General features: G+C 39.4%; 1 pseudogene; it reads left to right on the forward strand.

The window, feature by feature from the left end:
• The first annotated feature begins 314 nt into the window (after positions 1 to 314).
• On the forward strand, positions 315 to 952 carry LOC127234059 (high mobility group protein B1-like; annotated as a pseudogene).
• The last annotated feature ends 6,095 nt before the right edge of the window (positions 953 to 7,047 follow it).

The following is a 7,047-nucleotide window of genomic DNA, read 5'->3' on the forward strand; positions in this document are numbered from 1 at the left end:
GATAAATGTAAAACCCAATCTGAAAACTAACAAATCAGAGCTGTGATTTGTTGACATACCTCAATACCACAGTACTGCCTAACTCTGTCCCCAACTTCACAACAACAAAGCAAAGAACAAACAACAACAAAATAATAACACTCAAACCAAACTAAACCAAACCATACCAACAAAACACAAGAGTCATAGCCTTTTAAAAATTATATTTCAAGGCCATTGCAGTACATTGAGCTCCATAGAGACAGCGCCGGGGCAAGCGCGAGCCGGACTGGCACTGGGCAACTCTGTGCCTCGCCGACGAAAATCAACTGAACATGGGCAAGGGAGATCCTAAAAAGCCGAGAGGCAAAATGTCCTCATATGCATTCTATGTGCAAACTTGCCGGGAGGAACACAAGAAGAAGCATCCGGATGCTTCTGTCAACTTCTCAGAGTTCTCCAAGAAATGCTCAGAAAGGTGGAAGACCATGTCTGCTAAAGAAAAGGGGAAATTTGAAGACATGGCAAAGACGGACAAGGCTCGTTATGAAAGAGAAATGCAAACCTACATCCCCCTCAAAGGGGAGACCAAAAAAAAAAAAAGTTCAAGGACCCCAATGCACCCAAGAGGCCTCCTTCGGCCTTCTTCTTGTTCTGTTCTGAGTATCGCCCAAAAATCAAAGAACATCCAGGCTTTTCCACTGGTGATGTTGCAAAGAAACTGGGAGAGATGTGGAACAGCACTGCTGCAGATGACAAGCAGCCTTATGAAAAGAAGGCTGCCAAGCTGAAGGAGAAGTATGAAAAGGATATTGCTGCTTACAGAGCTAAAGGGAAACCCGATGCAGTGAAAGAGGGGGTGGTCAAGGCAGAAAAGAGCAAGAAAAAGAAGGAAGAGGAAGATGATGAGGAGGATGAAGATGATGAGGAAGAGGAGGAAGAAGAAGATGATGAAGAAGATGATGATGAATAAATTGGTTTTAGCGCAGTTTTTTTTTTGTCTATAAAGCATTTAACCCCCTGTACACAACTCACTTCTTTTAAAGAAAAAAAATTGAAATGTAAGGCTGTGTAAGATTTGTTTTTAAACTGTACAGTGTCTTTTTTGTATAGTTAACACACTACCGAATGTGTCTTTAGATAGCCCTGTCCTGGTGGTATTTTCAATAGCCACTAACCTTGCCTGGTACAGTCTGGGGGTTGTAAATTGGCATGGAAATTTAAAGCAGGTTCTTGGTGCACAGCACAAATTAGTTGTATATGGGGACGGTAGTTTCTTTGGTTTTCTTTTTTTGGTTTGGGTTTTTTTTTTTCCATCTTCAGTTGTCTCTGATGCAGCTTATACGAAGATAATTGTTCTGTTAACTGAATACCACTCTGTAACTTCAAAAAAATTGCAGCTGTTTTGTTGACATTCTGAATGCTTCTAAGTAAATACAATTTTTTTATTAAAAAATTATATTTCAAAACTGAAAGGAAAGCAAAGAATTTTTCAGATACACACAAAAATGGATTTGTTGCCACTAGACAGATCTGCCTTGCAAGAAAATGATGCTAAAACAAATTGTTCAGAAAGCTTAAAACATCTCTGCAATAAGAAATGAGCACTGAAGGATGAATAAGTGTAGGTAAAATACAAGCTTATTTTAATTGGTCTGAGAACCACATAAGATAATATAATGCCTTTATGTAAGTTATGTGCACAGAGATGTGTCTGGGTGTTCATGAGTCAGTGTTGAAAATAATGACAAATGCTGCATGGAGCCAAAGAGCTGAGTTAGGTATGTGTGTTGCTATAAAGTCTTGCAGTACGCGTGAAAAGATGCAGTGTGACTTGAAAGTAGATTTTCTAAGTAATCTATTTGAAAATAATGTTAAACATCTAGACACCTAGCTGAGGGGCCCCTGGCAGTAGGACCATGATACAAACCTGCTACATGAGCTAGCTTGCTGGCGTTCATTCCCTGTGGTGGGATGCCTTGCTCAGCCTTAATTCATGGGAGGGGGGCCTGGTGCTGCCTCAACTATTGTGCCAGGCTTTGTTGACTCCTCATGGAAGCCCTTACTCATAGGGAAGAGTGGACTGGGGATGAGCTGGCAAGGGTTAGCAAGTGAGGTTGGAGAGGGAGAATTATGGTTGGAATGTAAAATGAAATAAAAATGGCAAAAATTCTAGACACCAATATTTAGAATATTTTGTCAAACCAATCTGTTTTTGATGAAATTTAGAGAACTTAGAATTTCAAAGATCTCTTTGCATCATTTTGTCATTGTATGGTGTATAGTTTCTATTTCATTAATTTCTTCTCTTATTATTTCTTACATTCCACTTGATTGTTGTTTGGAGCAGATAAACTTGTTCAGAGAGGGAAAATTGTGTACTGTGGTGCAGGTGTGGGGTTTGAAAAGGTTTTGAGGTTTCTGTGTATATGGCTTGAAGAATGGTATTTGTGCACAATACAACTAGGCAAGGGATTGGACAGCCAAGTTTGTTATTGGAAGAGGGATGCATGCATAACTCTATCCAATTAGAGTCCACGTTGTTCCACTCTTTCTTGTGCTGTCTGCCCCAATTCCACCCTATAACTGCCTCTCAGAACTGTCTCCTACTTAGGGGCTATAAATTCAGGTTCCCTACTTACAGAATTTTCCTGTTCTCAGGCCCCCAGAGTAGTTTAGTTGTAAATAGTTGTTGTCCTATCAAGATACCAACATAATTGTCCTACACAGTAACAGAACAGGACTCATCTTCCATGCAGATCTGTCCAGTGGAGTACTAACTCTTAGCCAAAACCTGCAGCTGGCTTTGAGGCTAGAAAGGGCTGTGGGGTCATCCTGTGGGTAGGATTGCCTATCAACTTTCATCAGGGTTGCATGCCTTACCTTTTTGGTGGGGCTTCTGCTTCCCTCCTCCTGCTGGCGAGTCAGGTGCCTGGCACTGTTCGGCCGTATTTCTGTGTCTGTGCCTCACTCTTCTCAGCACACACTCAGTGTTCTCTCAGCACCTCTGTGAGTTTCTGGAGCAAGTCCTCTCTTCTTCCTTACAGGTGATCTGTTTCTTTAGGTCACATGGAGGCTACTTCAAAGTCTTAAAGTAATTTACTCATTTAATATCTTTGAGAAAAATCACTCTCAATCTCTCAGTCTAATTACTTGAATGCTTGTGTGGGCAGTTTCACCAGAGAGGGATTCATTTTGAAGTGACCATGTACAATGGTCTTCTTTACTCTTTCATTCACCCAAATGTGTATCGTGTGCAACATATACTCAATATTTCTTTGAATGAATAAATGAATGGATAAATGGTTGAATAGATAACCTGGTTTTTGTTAGGCTCAATCTTGTTTCTTTTTTCTATCATTAAATTCATAATGCAGATGGCACAATTTATGTTAGGGATGCAGCCAAATAAATTACAATCAGTTGATTTCATCTAAAGAGGCTTTGAGATGGCTGAAAATGTTATCTGTCATCTTTTCCTATTGACATTCATGTGTGTCACTTTCAGGAAAACCTGAAAGAAACTGCACTAATATTTGGAGTGACTATCCGTATCTGGTTCCCAGGCCATATGCTTTGATATTGCAGTTACAGTCTCTCCCACCTGTGCAGCAGATAAGTCCATTCCTAATGAGGGGAGAACAAAATTGTTTCTATGGGGCAGAGTCTGCACTGAAGGAGGTGGCCCCAGAATGTCCTGTTCAGGGACACTCAGCTGGATGATGGGACTACAGAGAAGACTCTGTGCATATTCATATCTCCATATCAGTTTAGTTCTCATGGACTGGTTTCCTGTTTAAGAGAAAACTACTTGCAAGTGAATTGTTTCATTAAAGAAGTACTTCCATGAAGCTTAGCATTTTATTCCTTTTTTAATCAACTACTGTGTGACACAGGTTGATGTGGTTCACTGAGTATGATCTCAATATAGAATTCTGAAAACACTTGTCTCTGAATGTGAACAGAGGGAATAATCAGAAATGTTGAGTAGTCACTAGTCTCCTTGTGCCAAACTTTCAAGGATATCATCAATGTTTTTAAGGAATTATGAAAATAAAAACGCTACCTTAGGCAAGGAGTATTGAGTGAAAGTAGCACAGGCTGTGGTTGGTGACTCACTGGAGCTGAGTTTAGCTTATTAGAAAAGCCAGCTCTCCCCTTCTCTAATCATAGTGTCACTGTGCATGGAAACATTGACTGGGTGTGTTTTGATTGAATAGGGATGTTCAATGGAGCAAGCTAGCTGCTCTTGGACTCCTGAGGTCTGGGCACACAGAAGAGATAAATAGATAGGGTTGCTATGGAAGGCAGGCAGAGATGGGTACCAGTCAGTTATAGGGTTCAGAAGAGGCTCTTGGCTCATGGTATTGTTTCTTGGGTTTGTAGAGCCCAACCTATGTGCATAAAATGATATTTTTATGGCTCAATAGGAAGGAGATGCAGTTTCTTGGCAACAGTCAGAAAAATCTTTGTAAGCATTTCTATTATTTTAAATCATCTCTGGACATCATTATTAAAATGGGAAAATAAAGAAAAAAAAATAACTGACCTGTGTTGCACTCTATCTCAGCTTAAAGTAGAAAAAAATTGTTTTGAATTTTCTTTTTCTGGTTAGGTTTCAGCTTTGTCAATGTGCTTTCCCATTCTTTGTGTGGAATCACCTTTTATGAAGCATGTAGGCTGGAATTAAAGATAGTGATACCACATAGCCTCACTTCTCTGTGTTTACAAAAGTGTGGCCACACAGAATAGATGCACAGACATTTTGAAGTGCACAAATTCTACCCTGTCAGCATCCCAACCTCTTCTCAGGTTCCTGCCAAGAAAATGCATCTAAGCAGGCAGGGTGAACCTGCATGCCAAATCAGTGCTGTCACTGGTCCAGTTTAATCAGGCATCTCACCACTAATTTACATTTGGAGGTTTTTTTTCTTTTAGCTTATTAAATAAATTGGAATAAAACCCTGGCTTGTCAATTCTTCTATCCAGCATTTCTGCATAATCACAGGCAGTGAAATGTAGCTTTGGACATGAAGATTTTTAGAGTTTTGGTTAGTGGTATATTTGTGTATTTACAACATAGATTATATTTATTTTTATTCTCCTGAGTCAATGTTGACTGTATATGTAGGGTGTGTGTGTGTGTGTGTGTGTGTGTGTGTGTTTAGTTTGTATGTTTGTCTGTCTCTCTGTGATGAATGTATTTTTCATGTTTTCTGACTGACATATCAGGATAGAATGTGAGTATCAAAATCAGGAAAATGTGCTTTTCAAGAGACTGTCTGGAGAACTTCACATACACATACCTGATTCACTTTGAAAGAATATCCCAAATGCTCTAATAGCAGCGCAGGTGCAGCTCACTGCTTTGCTAGGCCGTTATTGGTCCTGGACAATGGAGCCTCTTGTGGGGTGAGCAAACTGAACTGAAAGGTCTCTGTGAAGTGACTTATCTGTACAGTGACAGCTGCTGCTACCAAAGGTAAGAGCACTGGCAACTGGATGGAAGCCTCTGAGTATCCTCCATGAGGGCCCTTTTAAGACACTTAGTGAAAAAAAAAATTCAAGGATACCAAGTCTGCTTTGAAATTCAGTAAGTAGCAGATGATTTGGAAATTATATCAAAGTAGTATTTTCTGGTCTTGTGAAGTTCAAATTTAGTATCCTATATTTTATCTAGCAATTGTACCGGTCTGACACTGGTGGATTGTTGAAGCAAGTACACTAAGCAAGCACAGCATATGGTCAAGAGCGTCTTTCCAAGTAATAGCCTCTCTGCCCTTTGTGATAGTGAATGATTGGAAACTGAGTTACAAAATCAAGGAAGAAGCATAAAGAAAATAACAGCAGTCAGTCCCACAAGCCTTGTCACTATCCCTATGTGACACAGTCACACAGCCCTGTCACTACATCACTACAATCACACAAGCTCTATCACTATGCCCACACAATACAGGCACACAAGCCCTGTCACTTTCCCTGCATACTTGAATGCAGACCACTTGATCTGGGAAAGAAAGCCAACCTGAACAGTTCTGATAAATTCTCTGTGACAGATTGTTAATTATAGGCCTGAAGAAAACACACACACACACACACAGAGAGAGAGAGAGAGAGAGAGAGAGAGAGAGAGAGAGAGAGAGAGAGAGAGACAGAGAGAGAGAGAGAGAGAGAGAGAGAGAGAGAGGTGGATGTCAAAAGATGGCTTGATTTTGTGGGGGAAAATCTTGAAGGGAATACTGGAACTTCTGAGAAAACTTTTAAAAGAATTATCTGGGGGAGGTTGGTATGTAATTGCTACCCCATCAGTCCATCCTCTGGAGTGTGTTTATTATGATGTCACTGCTGCAATTAAGTGAAGTATTTTTAAAGTTTAGTGTTTCTGAAGAATAAGGTTCTCCAACTAAGAATAATAAAGACATTTCCTTATATCCTGAAAACAGGGTTGACTGACAGAGTTGGACTCATCATTACCCACATCCAGGGCAGGCACAATATCAAGGAAGAATTGGTTCACCATTAATGTTCACAACTTTTATTTATCTATTAAATTTACTGAAATTTAATTTTCAAAAGACCATATAAAATATATTAGCCATATATTTATTTTTTCTCTCTTACCTAAATAATAAAAACAAAAACAGTTACAAAGAATTTTCACATACAACCTATTATGATTGTCCAGTGACACATCCACATCAAATTCTTTTCCTAACTATTCTGAAATATTTTCCAAGAAAGCATCGTTAAAGGATGCAAGTAAATACACACACACACACACACACACACACACACACACACACACACACACACACTTCTAAGGATTCAGTATGAAGCGGATTGAGGATTTCCTTGAGAAAATGTCTGAGTTCTCTTTATGCTTTCTTTTGTAGTAATTAGTTTTCTTTCTGCTGTAAAAAAAAAAGAAAAAAAAAAAAAAAAAAACCTAGCAAGAAGCAACTTAAAGAAAGAGGTTTGTTTTGGCTGATAAATTTTAGGATCATTCCATCACTATGGGGAAGACATAACAGCTGGTGACCACAGAGGAGGCTTGTTAGTATTTTACAT

This window comes from Phodopus roborovskii, unplaced genomic scaffold, assembly GCF_943737965.1.
Source record: "Phodopus roborovskii unplaced genomic scaffold, PHOROB, whole genome shotgun sequence".
NCBI lineage: Eukaryota > Metazoa > Chordata > Mammalia > Rodentia > Cricetidae > Phodopus > Phodopus roborovskii.